Genomic DNA, 17,678 nt, shown 5'->3' with positions numbered 1-17,678 from the left:
AACTGTATAACAAATGTATGAAACAACCTCACTGAAGAGGGTGGAGGGAAAGGTGCTGATCTACATAATTTTGAAAGTTGATAAAGTTGCTTCCCTTGGGTGTACAGGTTAAAAATTCTCAAACCACTACAGAGGTATAGTGGAATCAAAATGGGACATGTAGTGCAAGGCAAATGGGAACTTTATGGACTATCTTCACAGTTTTTCTGTAAATCTAAAAATAAGTTTATTAAAGAATGTTATACAAATACTTTGTTTTGTACTGTTCTAGACTTTAAGAAAAAGAAGAATCGAGAAGTTTACAGTCATACAAAAAAGCTATGGTAGAATAGTGTGGGTTATTGAGCATCTTAATGTTATCTTTATAGATACTATTTGATTTATTCCTGTATGTTATTCTCTCCACTTTACAGATGACCAAAATGAGTTTCAAGTAAATTATATAAGCTTCCCCAAACCAAGATTGGGGCCAACAATCTGCATGACTCAAAGTGCATGCCTCTTGCACTACTGAGAGTTCTCCACATTGGAATAGATACGATATGTGTTCAAACTATGGAATTTAAAACAGCTGGTATCAAGTGCTATGGATGGAACCAAAAAGACAGTGCTGTTGATGTTGAAGGAGGGTGAGATCTACTAGACTTCATGGTAGAAGGAGCTTTTGAGTTGGGTATTAAGAGGCAAGTATGATTTTGGTAGATGAGGAGCAGGGAAAGTAATTTCATGAAGGTGAAACAGATGGAATTAAAGGCCATAAGACAGGGTCTAGTACTTAAAGCTGGTGTAGTTTGAACAGATGGTAGTGGTTATCTATGAGAATACTAAAACAAAACCAATGAAAGAAAGTTTTTTTTTTCTCTTCATAGTCTTTTGTCCCCCAAATCCAGACAGAGACTCAGCAAAACATTACTAGTATAACATGAAGATCCCCTAATCCCTCAATAAAGATAGTAAGGTCCTTTATGAAAGACCTGGTAGAAGTCCTAATGATACACACACACACACACACACACACACACACACACACACACGGCTTATACACATTGAATTCTCACACATTAGGAGAAAGTGAAAGTGGCCATTTATTAAACTTCATTATTGTCAGGTTTATATCAGCCTCCTTTACATTCACCTAGCAAATACCTATTCTCTACAAGGCACTATTTTAGGCAATGAGAACCTAATGACATTGTCTGTTCTCTTTCTTATTGTATGACTAGAGGCCCAGTACACGAATTCGTGCACCAGTGCGGTCCCTTGACCTGGCCTGCGGGATCAGGCTGAAACCAGCTCTCTGACATCCCTCAAAGGGTCCTGGATTGAGAGAGGGTGCAGGCCATGCCAAGGGATCCTGCTGGTGCATGATTGGACCAGGGAGGGGTGCAGGAGGTTGGCCAGCTCGGGAAGGACTGTGGGAGGGCTCCAGGGCATGGTTGGCCCCTCTTGGTCAATCCTGATCAGCTCGACACCAGCAGCAAGCTAACCTTCTGGTCAGAGCTTCTGTCACCTGGTGGTCAGTGCACACCATAGAGAGTGGTTGAGTGGCCTTGGCATATCATTAGCATATTATGCTTTATTGGTTTAATGTAGCAGTTCTCAACCTGTGGGTCACGACCCCTTTGGGAGTTGAACCACCCTTTCACAGGGGTCGCCTAAGACCATCGGAAAACACATATATAATTACATATTTTTTTTGTAATTCATCACTATACTTTAATTATGTTCAATTTGTAACAATGAAATTGGGGGTCACCACAACATGAGGAACTGTATTAAAGGGTCACAGCATTAGGAAGGTTGAGAGCCACTGGTTTAATGGATGACCAGACGACCGGACACTTAGCATATTAGGCTTTTATTATATAAGATGATCATTTGTTTATATGTCTATCTTCCTGCTAGATTTTGAATTCTTAGCAAGGTTACAAAGATCACTGAGGAAGACAGCTTTCTTTTCTGACACTTAAAATGCCAACCCTCTCTATTGTTTAGACATGAGATAATTGGGCTAAAAAGAATTATTTTATAGATAAGTAAAATTATATTTCTGATCTGCCTTAAAACAAATTATTTCAGTCCTGGATGAATTAGCATTATGGGCAAATTATTTCTGTGGGCTAAGTTTGCTTAGTCTAAGAATATGGAAAAAGTTGTATTCAAAGAAGATTTTGGAAGAAAAAATAGAATATGTTTTAGCCTTGCATTTCAGCCTCTTAAAAATTACAGACAATCTATATAAGCTTTTATTTACTGAAAAATATCATGGCTCATCTATCATGTGTCAGAAACTGTGCTTCGTGTTGTTGTCCCATTGATGGAAAGATACTTCATCTGTCCTTAGTGAGAGAGCAGTCCAGTAGCTAAACAGGCTCATGCATAAACAAATGTATAAAATCAATAAATGTTTTCTTGAGTCAAGACTAGAAAGGGATAAATTGGGGACTGGGGAGAGAGAAGGATAGCAAGATAATATTATAAATGGCACACACTGTGTATTTAAATTTATCATGTAGGCAAATTTTGAGTTATTGCATAATTTTTATGTTGTAGATAAATTGAACAGGTTCCCATTTTAGAGAAAAATGATCACCAACATAGTTGCCACTTGGTCACAGGGAAAACAGGCAGAGAGTGCAATAGGTATTCCAAGTGGGAAATGATACAGCTGAGCTTAAGGGGGTGGAGGTGTTGTGGGGGGTAGGGTGATGATGTTTCATGATTAGAAATAATAAAATATGAGCTTAACAGCTAACATACTCTGAGTGCCCTATTCCAAGAACTAAGCACTTTATACTTTTTAACAAATTTAATCTACCCAACAATTTTTTGAGGTTATTGCCAATGTTATCTTCATTTTACAGAGATGGTTCCTCATTTGTCTGAAGTAATACAGGTGGAAAGAGATAGAACAAAACTTCTAACCAACATGTGCTGCATTTACTATTCTTCAGTGGAGCCAGATTATCTTAGTAAGCAAAAACAAGGGGGTTGAAATTAGTGAGAATATTTATCAATATGGTCTCAAAAGTGCTTATACAAGACCTATAAAGAAGATATAAATGAAAGGTCACCTTTTGTGTATACTTTTAATATACAGGTTGCTAGGACTTGGCAAATGATAAGACTTAGATATAATGTAAGTGAGGGGAAAGCATCTGGAAGGACTCCAAAGTTTTTGTTTAATTTGAACATCATCCAGCCATTAAAAAAATTGTAGAAAGCAAGGGTAGGGTGAGTTGTTAAATGTAATTTTAAACATAGAGGTCTTGAGTGCATCCCAGGTAAAAATGTCTAGTAGACAGTTGGATATAGGGATTTAGATTCCCATAAATACCCTTGAGAAATCACAAATGGCTTCTCAAAAATAAAATTAATGACAATTGTTCACATCTGTGAACATTTCCATTTGGCGATCGATAGGCATGTCTGTATATCTGCAGACTTTGTCATGCAAAGCTATTTTCACAGTATTTCTCATTTTAGTAAATAGAAATTCTATCTCTCCATCTTTCTACTAGTCATTCAAGCCAGACAATTTGGAGCCATGCCTGATGTCTCCTCTTCCCTTATAAACCACATCTAATCTAGTAACAAATCTTCCTTGTTTACTGTCAAAACATGTCCAAAATTAGATCTGCTGCTAATGTTGTCCAAGTCCATCAGTTGAATGATTTCAATAGTCTTTTAACAGTTTGCTTCCTCCATTTTAGCACCTTCCATGGTATGTTATCAACATAGGAACCAGTAATCTTTTAAAACTGTAAGGCATATACAGTCAATTGATATTCAATTAAGCCACTGAACCAATACAATTGAGAAAGAAAAGTCTCTGTAACATATGAATCGCTACATGAAAAAGACAAACTATTCCATCCCTGCTTCATTTTATATATAAAAAATAATTAGAAATACATCATAAACCTAAATGTAAAAACTAATATTGTAAAACTTCTAGAAGAAAATAGAGAATAGCTTTACAAAATATATTAAGCAGGACACAAAGGACTGATCTGAAAAGAAAATGATTAATTGGATTTCATCAAAAGTAAAAATTTATGCTCATCAAAAGATTCCATTAAGGAAATGAAATAAGCAAACTACACACTGGGAAAAAATGTTTGCAATATATATATATATATATATATATATATATATATATATATATATATATATATATGTGAAAACAGCACTTTTTGAGAAAAACACATAAAAATCTTCCACAAATAAACAATACAAAACCAAGCCACTCATTGTCAAAATAAACACAATACCTGAAAAAGCAGTTCACAAAGGAAGGTAAAGGAGTAAGAAAAGCAAAAGTGCTCATCATCATCATGAGCCAAAGAAAAATGCAAACCAGAACAACAAAGACCATTTCACACCCACTTATATGAGTAAATTTAAAAAATATTCGTGATACCAGTGGAGAGCAACCCTTAAAATGATGGTGGGAGTATAAAAGTATACAGCCACTTTGGAGAACTGTTTGGCAGTTCACTATAAAGCTGAACATACCTCTCCCCCATGACCCAGTTTCAAAGATAGGTGTATAATAAAAATAAATACATGTTCTCAAAAAGACATCATAGCAGCCTTATTTATAATAATGTAAACTAGAAACAGCCCAAATATCCATCAACAGGAAAATGGGTAATAAACATTAGAATACTACACAGCAATAAAAAGAAATTTATATAACAACTAGGGGCCCGGTGCACGAAATTCGTGCACTGGGTGAGGGGGAGGGTGTCCCTCAGCCCAGCCTGCCCCCTCTCACATACTGGGAGCCCTCAGGCGTAGACCCCCGTCACCCTCCGATCGCCTGATCAGCCCCTTGCCCAGGCCTGACGCCTCCACCAGAGGTGTCAGGCTTGGACAGGGGACCCCCATCTCCCCCTGATCACTGGCTCTGGCCCCCGCCCAGGCCTGAGGCCTCTGGCCCAGGAATCATGCCTGGGCAGGGGACCCCCATCTCCCTCTGATCGCTTGCTCCACCCCCCGTCCAAGCCTGACGCCTCTGACCCAGGCTTCAGGCCTGGGCAAGGGGACCATCATATCCCCCCAATCCCCAGCTCCGCCCCCCACCCAGGACTGATGCCTTGGCCAGAGGAGTTGACCCTCATCACCCTCCGATCACCAATCACTGAATTGTCCCCTTGACCAGGCCTGAGGCCTCTGGCAGAGGTGTCAGGCCTGGGCAGGGGACCCCCAGCTCCCTGTGGTTGCAGGCTCCGCCCCTGCCCAGGCCTAACGCCTCTGGCCTAGGCGTCTGGCCCGGGCAGCGGGGACCCGCAGCTGCAGCGGCCCCGCGATTGTGGGCTTTGCTTTAGGCCCAGGCAAGGGACCCCTAGCTCCTGGGACTGCCAGCTTTGACCATGCCCAGCTCCCATTGCTGGCTCCACCCCTACTTCCTGCTATCACTGGCCAGGGTGGAAAAGGCACCTGATTCTCTGATCATGGCTGGGGGGCAGGGCAAAGGCGGCCCCAGGGCCACCTTTGCCCTGCCCCCCAGCTCTTAGCTCCCCCCTGGGTTTCCGATCACTATCAGCTTCTTTCTGCTTACCCTTTCGCCTCCCTGCATTGTGCCTACATATGCAAATTAACTGCCATCTTGTAGGCAGTTAACTGCCAATCTTAGTTGGCAGTTAACTGCCAATCTTAGTTGGCAGTTAATTTGCATATAGCCCTGATTAGCCAATGAAAAGGGTAGCGCCATACGCCAATTACCATTTTTCTCTTTTATTAGTGTAGATAGGAATGAATCATAGAGACATTACATTTAGCAAGAGATACCAAATACAAAAGAGTACATAATAAATGGTTCCATTTATATAAAGTTCAAGAACAGAATGAGGGGAGAATTGAATGAAAAAATGCCTGCAAGGATTTTCTGGTGTGATAAAAATGGCCTGTATCTTATTCTGGGTGGTAGTTGCATGGATATATACAAATGTGTAATTGTCAAGATCATTAGAACTGAACATTTAAGACCATTGTACGTTATTGCTTGTAAATTATACTTTAATAAATAAAACAAAATAAAAAAGACACATGGCAGATTGTGTAGTACTGTTAAAAAGTCAACATTTTTATAAAGGCCTTAAGAGTCTGAATATGATCTTCTTTCCCTTGGCCCTACCCTATTACTTTCAGACCTTATTTCATATCACTCTCCCTTCCTTCTTTCTGTTCCAGCCACTCCCCTTTCCTGTTGTTCCTTGAACATAGCAGGCAAAGTCAACACTTAGGTTCTTGGTACCTGCTGTTTCCTTTTGGAAAGCCTTTCTCCAGAGCTTCATAATTTCTTCTACTCCTTCCTTTAGTGTCTGCCAGAATGTCATATTATTATCAAATCTTTCCTGCCAACCTTATTAGGAATAATTTCGCATGCACATACACACACCTACACACCTACACAACACTACCCCCATACGAATAGGAATCTCCATCTTTCTTAATGGTTTTATTATTTTCTGCAGCACTCAACACCACCCTACTTACTATAAAATTTACATATTTAATTTTCACCAATTATCTCCCCTAAGTAGAATGAGTACTTATTATGGTAGGGACTTTGCAATTACATTTCTTCATTTCCAGTATCTAGAATAGTGCTGCATATAATAAGCTCTTGATAAACATAGGTTGAGTAATTATTACTTCAATGTAAATGATTCTTTTAAATCTTAAATAAGTTATGTAATCTGAAAAGTAATAGACTGCATGGCCAAGGAACAGAATGGATAAATGAAAATATAATTAACTACATAAATGTGGAATTAATAATGGAACAGCTAAAGTTTTATAGATGCATGTGAGTCAGGCAGTGGTCACAGTCTAAAAGTGTGAATAATCTAACCTCATGCATATTTACAATACTTCTAGTTAAAGAAACATATTACTTCATCATAGCCTTGCATGTGATTTTAGTCAATGTTCTTAAAATACCTATTAATTGTGCCAGTAAAGCATGTGGGGCTATTGAGAAAATATATTTTGTATTTTAGTCCATTCAAGATTTATTCATGTTCATAAAATCCTATCTAATAAAGAGGGAATATGCTATTGACCCTCACACTATTGCAAAGATGGTGGTGCCCACAGACAATAAGGAGGGAATATGCTAATTGATTGTCTCACCCTGAAAGATGGTGGCGCCCACAACCACAAGATGGCTGGCAGGGGAGGGCAGTTAGGGGCAACCGGGCCAGCAGGGGAGGGCAGTTGGGGGTGACCAGGTCTGCAGGGAGGGCAGTTAGGGGTGACTAGGCCAGCAGGAGAGGGAAGTTAAGGGCAATTGGGCCCGCAGGGGAGGGCAGTTGGGGGCAATCGGGTCAGCAGGGGAGCAGTTAGGTGTAGATCAGGCTGGCAGGGGAATGGTTAGGGGGTGATCAGGCTGGCAGCAGAAGCAGTTAGAGGCAATCAGGCAGGCAGGCAGGTGAGCGGTTGGGAGCCAGCAATTCCAGATTGTGAGAGGGATGTCCAACTGCCGGGTTAGGTCCGATCCCACAGGGATCAGGCCTAGACTGCCGGTTTATGTCCTTTGGGATCCGACCTAAACTGGCAGTTGGACATCCCCCAAGGGGTCCCAGATTGGAGAGGGTTCAGACTGGGCTGATGGACACCCCCCCCCTCCCAGTGCAGAAATTTTGTGCACCGGGCCTCTAAAAGTAATATAATAATGCTAATTTTAGTGAACTAAAGTATTTGGATCTGAATAGAAAGTACGTTTAAACCTATTTAGAGCTTCACTTTATAAATAATTATGTATTATTTTAATTTTATAAATTAAATTATGACTTGTTTGAGTGTAGCTAATCCATCTTTTTCTTTAAGAGTTTAACAAGAAATGTGCTCCTTTCACCACGGTTTCACCATGGCAAGACAATTGGGCAAAGCAAAACAGAGACTAAATTTTTAAAAAGTTCCTTAGGAAGATGATAGATATTAAATATAAATACATGAAAATGTAATTTGAGAAAGAAGGTATATCATGAAAACACTTTATAGAAATGCTGTGAAAACATCTAAGCAAAAGTAATTATTTCACATCCTTCTACCTTATTCAACAACTAAAAATAACAGCTAGCCTAGAAATTGTAAGGAATGAATTAGAAACTCAGTATACATAGCAGGAGGCAAGAAGCAATCACTGAAACACACAATTTTGATCAGTTTAAAATTAGAAGGAAGGTTATTGAAAAGAGGCCTGAGCTAGTTGACCTACCAATGTTATACTAATATTAAGTTTTTTCTGTGGCTGTCCTTGATTTTAAAGTCAAAAAGCATGTAGGGCAAAGGTCTTTGTCTACTAGCTTCTAAGTCAGAATTGTTACTGGAAATTGTTATGCATGATAGGACCCAGATGCATGCCACTTACTGCTCCCCATCACATATTTCATCATGCAATTTAGCTCACAATGTGCTGATCGTCACCTCTGAGTTTGACATACATGAACCCATATCATAGGTTCTATGCAGGTCATTAAATATCCTCAGATTTCAAAGAAAAATAATTGTGATACCTTACATAAAAATATTATTTAGGTACATTCAAAGATATATATATGTAGAAAAGCCACAGATGCCAAGACGGGAAGGGAAGCTAACATTTACTGAGTGTTTTCACTACGTGTCCAGCACTGTTCTGACCCTTGCTGGCACTATGTGATTATGATATAATGATAAACCTACAGCTATCCCTGGGATCCCGGCCATAGAATTGCCCTGTAGGTAAGACCATGTTTCTCTAAGTGGCATTTGATATCATAACTAATACCACATTATTTTCATTGTGAATTGTGACGAGGAAACATTCTAGGACATCTATCTATAATAATAAAAGCATAATATGCTAATTAGACTGGACAGCCAAATGACCTTCCGGACATCCTTCTGGATGACCTGGACGAAGCTGGTGCTGCCAGGGCCAAGGCAAGCCACCATGGCTGCGAGGGCCGAGACCCTTGCACGGATATCGTGCATCGGGCCTCTAGTATATTATAAGCACCTCAAAAAATGCACTAATGGCATCTTCTGGTGTGGCCTACTTCTTATAGGTTCACATTCATTATAAGCTTTCCTCCCTAGGAACAGTTTTACTGAAAAAATAAATAAATATAACCCAGGAAGTCTCTTTTTCCCTACAAAGTGAGAGAGTAGAACAAGTAAGTGTCTGGTGGGTGGTTTTTCTTTTTCCTTCTCTCAAGTCACAATGAATGAACAGACAAGTAGAGTTTGGTTTAAGAATTTGGCAAAGAAGGTCAATTTAGGGGTTTAGAAAATAGAAAAAAAAATTGTAAGTTTATGTCTGAAAAGAAGTTTAATTTAGCGTAAATAAAAAAAAAAAAGAAAGAAAGAAAAAGCACAGCTCAATCTGAAAACACAGGATGGGGAAATATTTGAAACAGAGACTTCTAACCTTACAAACTTCTTAGTCTCAAATTTATGTCATTAGTCAAATGATAGAGCCCTGGGGTCATTAGATCAGAAAGACCTAAATAAGTTCCAGGAGAAAAAATGTGTTTGGGCTTAGAGGAAATAAAGTGCCAGTGAGTGGAGGATGAGGGCTGGCTAAGGGCAGAGGAGCATGAACAAGCAGTAAAGGTCTGATTGTGTTGAAAGCAGGGTGTGCATTCATGATACTGAAAGAGATAAGGGGGCTTATTAGGGCAAAAGTGGAACGTGATTGCAGAATCCAAAAACATTAAGTGACCTACATGTAAGAATATTTAGCACAATTACAAAGGGCCATCATTGGTACTTTAAAGAGGAATTGCATATAAGAGCTATTCTCCTCTGTAGTTACCCTATAATTAAGTACTATAAAATAGACTAGTCACTGGTCTTCACTTTTTTGCCTTCTTAAAGCTGGCAAATTATAGTTTTATGGTTTTGCCAATGCCTAGGTATACACTCAATGCTCAGTAAATACTCATTTTTTTAAACATCTAGGTTATGGCAAAAGTTACATAATACAGTAAAATTGTTCTTACTCACATAGTTTAATAGTCTTCTTTATTTCAGGTGGATAGAAAATGTTAAGAAACAATCTGAATTGAAAAAGAGTGCAAAGTTTATTCCAATTAGGGAAGCATAGCACATCAGCAGAAAACTCAAAGATTTCAGAATCAAACCTGCTCTACTTGCCTCTATCTGTGAAAGGAGTGTCATGTATATTATTTGTGACAGAAAGGAAAGATTATCTGTCACGTAGGATACAAATCATGCTTACTCAGAAAAGTTGTCTTAATAGTAAGTCAGTAGAAATTACTGCCTAGAAGAAGATATTATTCACTTCAACAAGCTATCATTTGTAGGTGATAACATATTTATCTTATTAATATGTACAGTCTAAGTGTAATTCACTTTACTGAAGTGTTTATGTTCAGCCCTAGACAAATAGGGGTTTTCATAGCTCCCTCTGTTTGAACCACTTTTCATGCCTTCTTCACTCCTCAGGTCACCAAACCCACACATCCCCTATTCTAACCAACCCTGAATTTGCACTTCCACATCTAGGCCTGCCTTTAAGTCTTACACTCTGGTCCATTTGTGCTTATATACATAACTCCTAATTCTATCTTTTCACATAGCAACCCACTGACATTTGTCTCCTGCTTCCTTTGGTAAAAAGGAAATCTCAGGTTGTGGTGAAAAGATCCGTGCTAAGCTGTTAAGATCTGATAATGGAAGCGAGTTCCCCTCCTCTTAATATTTTGATGAGGGGGTAATTCATTAACTGAAAGATGGAATGATCACTACCTGTGACAAACTGGTGCAGGAAACTTTCTATTGCAGAACCTTATGAAAAAAATATGATCTTTTTCAAAGAGGATACCTAGAGAGCTAGGGGTGCATCTCAAAGGAATATAACATCTTTTAGAGTGATAAAGACAATGGTAGCTGTGTGTCAAGCTGTACTATTATTTTACAACAATTTTGAAAGCAAACTCAATGGTCATTTGCAGTATAATAACTTTTGGCCTGAAATTACAGTTTTTTCCTATGTTGTATTGGCAAACTTATTAATGTACTTGTCAAAATACTTACTGCAGTTTTTTTTTTTTTTTCCACAGACACTCATGCCTCCCTCCAAAAAATATTATTGATACACAGTAGTATACATAAAGTATCAGGAGTAGAGAATATACAGTACCTCTACTCTGTAATAGGTCCCAGCATCTCTGGTTATTTTCATTCATTCATTTATTCAATGAATTGACATTGAGATCAACACTGGGCTAGGTGCTGAATTTGAGATTTTTCTCCTAGTGCTAATTTAAAAGCCAAGTTTCATTAAGGAATAAGTGTATGCAGGGGGCGAGATAGACCGATTTAGTCACATAGGAAATGAGCCAGTAAATGATAGAAAAGAATCATTTTTAGACTATCAGAGAATATTTATATTTTAAACATATAAATAGAATGGAGTAAGAAAGTATTAAAAAAGAAAAGGACAATATCTGTCTCTTAAGACAATATATGGGTTAGAGTTATTATTTCAAAGTCCAAGTACAAATTTTGGGGAGAATGGATTTTTGCAAAGGTTGACTATAGAATTTCTAAATAGTCTGGAGTGGTTCAATGACATTTTACTCACTTTGGGCTGTCCCAAGTACCTTTTGTTGGTTTGCATGATATGTGGTATCTTGTTCAACACAATAGCATATGTGCTATTTATATTTTATATACATATACAACATTTATTTCTTTTGGCTTTAGAGAAAAAGAGCCTGAAGGTGGGTAATAGTCATGGTAAACAGGCAGCCAGTCAGATGAATTAAGGAAATTCTAGAAGAGAAGAAGAAGATAAAGAGTGATTTCTCAAGTGAAACTCAAGTCTAAGGTGAAACTGAGGCAAGAAGACCAGTAGGATTTACATGTAGTGACAAGTGATCACCATAAGGATTCTGCTGGGATGGAGTCCTGCTAGTCTCTCCTCCCAGTCGCTCACCAGCTGCTCCAGCTCCTGCAATGCTCTTTGAAATGATATATGTATAAACACAGGCAACTGTATTTGTGAAGCGGAAGTTTCTCTTACGGCTTTAAAAAAACAAAACAACTTTTGGTTAGTCATGATTAATATTTGTAAAGAGGAATGTTTATACTTTCATTGTTATTTTTATTTATGATTCAACAAATGTATTAGATATGGATAGATGTCTTTGTGCGCTGGGGGATTGGGGCGAGCTGCCTCCAAAATAAGACTGCAAACCATCTTATCTCTGATTCAGAAAAATGTGCTTCCCAAGGAAAAAAAATAATCCATTTCATTACGGATTTTATAAAGGCCTTAAAATAATAACAAAAATAAGAATGTAACTGTTAGCCTTCTGCTTGCTCACTTTGAAGTCTCTTTCAGAACGAGAAAGAGTAAATGAATATTTAACCAAACTGCTCTGAACAGGTATTTGTCTTATACCCAGACTCTCAGCACACAGCTGCTGACTTGCTGACCTCACTCTTACTGCCTGGCAAGTTATGGCAGGTCAAATGTATTTGGCTGCCATCCCTTTCCATGTCTTTCTCTCTTTCCTTTATTCTTCATCATTAAGCTATCAGTTTTAGTCCATCAAGTGTCAGCTCAAATGCTGCCTCCTGTGTGAAGCCTTTGACACTTCCTTTGTTAATCGGAATCAATTCCCCCCTATTCAGAATTCCCATAATAATTTTCTTATACTTCTCTTCTACCTACTCTTGACACCTTTCCCCACTCAGAAGCTGAAGGACAGAGATGATCCATTATTCTATTGTTCTACCCCAAAAAGCCTAGAAGAGGAAGGGAGAGGTTTAAGAGAGACTGAGGGGGAAAGGGCCAATACTAATAATAGCTAAGCTATGTTGAGTGCTCATCGATACCAAAATATTGTATTAAGTATTTTGCATATCCATCTCATTTAATTAAACAATGCTGGCTAGTCCCAAGCACTATATTTGTATATACTGAGTGGCCAGATTATTATGACCACCCCATCAGTACTTCATTGGGCCACCTTTTGCCTTCAATACTGGCACGATTCTTCTTGGCATTGACTCCACGAGATGTTGAAAGGCGATGTGAGGAATCTGACACCATGCCTGATGAACAGCACTGTCCAGTTCTGTGAGATCTGATGGTTGTGGAACCAGCTGCCTGATGGCTCTTTTGACTTCATCCCACAAATGCTCAATTGGATTGAGATCTGGTGATTGTGAGGGTCACCTAAGCAAGGTAAAGTCTCCCTCATGTTCTTGAAACCACTCCTGCACAATACGAGCACCATGGCATGGCACACTGTCTTGTTGGAAGAAGCCATCTCCATTGGGATATGCCATCAACATGATAGGATCAACTTGATCAGCAACGATACTTACGTATGTTGTGCTATTCAGATGTTTATAATGATCTGGTCCTCTAGAAATTTCAGTGGGAAATTATAGTTAATTTACCTACAAACGTCAGGTGGTCATAATAATTTGGTCACTCAATATATATATATATATATATATATATATATATATATATATATATATATATATATCGCTGTTTTCAGACCTCACAGAAACTCCATAAATTGTGGCTATTGATATCACCATTTTATGGGCAATAAAAGGAAGACTCATAGAGGTTAAATAACCTGCCCAAGGTCAAACAACCAGCCAGTTAGAGAAGGAATTCAAATTCGAGTTGAACTGATTCCAAAGTCTGTGATTTGAACAGCCATGCTATGCTATTAATTTGTGGAGATTTGAGGAATTTGGGAAGATGTAATCTCACTGTTAACAAAACACACTCTTAGGATAGATGATGTTGGGAGTAGGCAGGATATGCTGCCTCGCCTGGAGACTGGAGAGATAAACTGCAGGGATGAGAAAAATTAGAGAAGATGCTGCATAGGCAGTGACAAGATGGAGAGGTTATTCCATGTGTGATAATAGATAATAACCCTGGGCTTATGGAGTATGACTCGGAGTTGATTTCAGCACAAAGCTTAGTTCCAAACCAGATATAATTTCACTTTCTCAGTCAGAATAGTGGTTAACTGGAGACATGATCCCAGTCTCATGTGGATCTGCATCTATGAGGCAGCCCTGGAACCTCCAGGGCCAGATTTGAAGGTCCTTTGGGCCTGATCAACCAAAGGAAAAGCTCCAGGTGAGCTTCCCCAGGACATCTAGTAGCCTACTCTCTGAATCTTGCTAATACTCAGCCAGACTGAAAACTCCTCTTCACAGAGAGTGCTTGTTCAAAGATCACTACAAGGTCATACATATTGACCCCCATTCTGAAGGTCTTGCAACTCCTTCCCAGGAGACAGCAAGAGAAATAGAGTGGCAATCATGGAGGAATCTTATAGAGTGGAAGAAACCAACCCTGGAAATGAAATGAAGCACTCTGCCTGATGGAAAGTTAGTGAGGGTGTCTGCTGTGAGATGAGCCAATCTAAGAGTTGCTAATCATGCAACATCCCTTCAAATCAAGGTTCACCCTCCCCTGGGAAGGTTATTATGTCATATAACAAGCACCAAAAATAACAAATGAAACAACAGTAACAATAGCAGCAGTGATAGGTAACAGTTTTTTGAACAATGGGCCAGGAACTTTTTCATGCTTTACATCTGTTAACTCACATAATAAAGATAAATATATACAGATGTGGATATATAAATTATAGACATAAATCACAATAGATTAAAAACATTTATTCTTTGCCCAAATCATCCAATTATCAGACAGGATCCAGGAGACATGAACCCAGGAGTCCCCAGGTTCCAGGTGCCAAAACCCAGAATTGTAGCAAACCCTTTAGGATTTTCCTAACATTGGGCTAGGGCAGGAACCAAATCAATTTAGAGAATGCCGTTCCACATATAGAATTTGAGAATATAAAAACCAAGATCATCTTTTAACCAAAATTATATTTTGAGGAAAATTGTTGGTAGAGAAATATTAGGTTACAATCAGCCAAAAGATGATATTTCTCTCTCATTTCATCAATGTCTCTATCTCTCTATTGCTCTCCCTTCCTCTCTAAAATATCAACAAAAATTTATTTAAAAACAAAGACTTTCATTTTAGTTGTTCTTCATATCAAAGTCTTAAATGGGAGTAATTTTTGTGTATTATTTTATGTGTATAGATATTTATAAAATATATATGCATATGTCTATATATAAAAGCCTAAGGGACTGTTTCAACTGAACAACCAGAACTACCAGTCGACCAGTCACTATGATGCACACTGACCATCAGGGGGCAGACGCTCAATGCAAGAGCTGCCCCCTGGTGGTTAGTGCGCTCTGAGGCCCCTCCCCCTGGCCATCTGACCCCACCCCCCATAGGCTTCAATCACCAGCCAGGCCGAGGGAACCCACCCATGCATGAATTCATGCAGCAGGCACCAGCCAGGCCGAGGGAACCCACCCATGCATGCATTCATGCACCAGGCCTCTAGTACGTGATATATGCAAGCACATATGCATACTTAAACATATACACATACCTATACTTATATTGTGTGTATCTCTTTTTTTTTTAACTTACAAAACTGAATCTAGTTGGTAGATATCTAGAATTTGCTAAAAAGGGAAGAAATAATCACTGATTACAATCCCTGTTGGTTTTTTGTTGTTTGTTTGTTTGTTTTAATGATGTCCATCAGAAAGAAATATTTTAGAGTTTGACCTGGAGAGAGGCCACCACTCTACAATGATATTTTTAGGTGTTATGTATTATTTGGAGGAAAAGAGATCTTTAGTGCCTGAATTCACAATGGCAACCAATCTTCCTACATGTATAATAATTCAAGAAATGGAGGTGTCAATTGAGTTCATGGACTGGGGCTGTGGTCGTCAAACTGCGGCTTATGAGCCACATGCGGCTCTTTGGCCCCTTGAGTGTGGCTCTTCCACAAAATACCACGTGGGAGTGCGCACGTACAGTGCAATTGAAACTTCGTGGCCCATGTGCAGAAGTCGGTATTTTGTGGAAGAGCCACACTCAAGGGGCCAAAGAGCCGCATGTGGCTCGCGAGCCGCAGTTTGCCAACCGCTGGACTAGGGGATTAGTTTGACAGCTGTCATTTCCAGTTGTTTCAACCAAAACCTTTTTTAAATCCCCAGTGCAGCTTAGCTTTTCCAAGTTCTAGTTTTTAATTTGTAAATTGGGATTTAAAATGTCAAACCTCTTTGGAGCACATTTAACAGTTTCCAGTGACATTCGATCACAATAATTAGTATTTGTAAAGAGATTTGGGATTTTGGATGAAAGCAGTTATAAAATTGCAGACTACTCACATTTCTGTATATCTTGAGACAACCTTAAGCAAAACAGAAAAAGAACAATGCAAGAATCTAAAAGGAATCAAAGTCCCATTCATACTTTAAGCCTTCACTTAACAACAATATTTTTTCTCTGGTTTTCCAGCAGAGTTTACAATAGCAAATAGTGAAAAAAATGCCGACTATATTAAGTCAACATTTCTGTAGATAGATACATGTGGGCTTTTCTTTTTCTTTCTTGAAAGAGGGGATTAGGCTAAGCAGCGGTAGCTGTTGGAAGCTCAAACTCCCTGCCTCCCAGAATGGGTACTTGTAATTAAAAGCTTAGCTCACCTTATCCTTCCCGTTTCCCAGGCGAAAAGTCAAAGCCTGCATTTAATTGCATATATATGTGTGCATGTTTCTCAAACCAGAGCTTTAATGAGAGTCAGCGCTCAGGGGGCGAGGAAGCTATGCACAGACATATATCTGACACAATCAGAAATAAAGGAGAAGCAGAAGATGAGGCAACAGAAACGTAGCAGTTAGCTCCTTTTTGGTTTGTCACCAGCTAGAATACAAAGTCCTTGCTGCTTGGCATTTCTATTTAGATAAGCAGCAAAAACAATTCAACCCAAGTAGGCTGTATTTGCCTGAAGATTTGCCATAAGCATTTTCTGTTTTTTTGGTCGGTGTATTTAATCAGAGCTCTGTCAGAACTGGGATAAGAATGTGGCAGAATCATTCTGTTGAGGGAAAGCCAGCAGCAAGTGTGCCCAGTGGAGCCTATCCTATAGCCTGGAAGCAAGGCTGGGTGGATCATGCAGAGATCAAGACTCTGACCAACCTACAGAGAAAGCAGGAGGCAAATCTCAAAAACACTGACACAGAGGCCAAAGTGTCTTTTTAGGCAGAAAGAAACACAGCAAGGAAAGAGTTTTCAATAGCAGCTCATAAGACAGGGTTAGGAGGTAGGAGCACAGTAGTAATGATCATGATGGGGGTAGGGGTGGGGGTGGGGATATGCATTCTTTGAAAGCTCGATGTGGAACTTTTAATACTCACTGGGAAATAAGGAATCATTTGACTGGATTCAGAGACAATCTCATGATCATCAGCAGCGAAATGGACTCAGTGATGAGCCCTGCCTTAGATCATAAAGGGAGTTAAGGACTGTCTAGATGAACAGTGTCTGGAACAGGTCAGGTCTGACACAGGTGGGTTCTTAGTGAGCTACTGCTTGATAAGAGTGAATGAATCCTCCTTGTACAAATGCAGAACTTAGTCCTGTATGGAGGTGGTGGGGAGTGACCTGCCCAAGTAACAATGTTAGACAGTACAGCACAGCTAAAATCCAACTCTCTCCCAAGGCTATATTCTGGAGAGCAGTATGCAGATGTCCTGTAGTTGAGGGTCAAGTAAGTCCTGGTGCT

The sequence above is a fragment of the Myotis nattereri genome, assembly GCF_964212035.1.
Source record: "Myotis nattereri genome assembly, chromosome: 3".
NCBI lineage: Eukaryota > Metazoa > Chordata > Mammalia > Chiroptera > Vespertilionidae > Myotis > Myotis nattereri.
Note: the sequence above shows the minus strand (reverse complement) of the source record.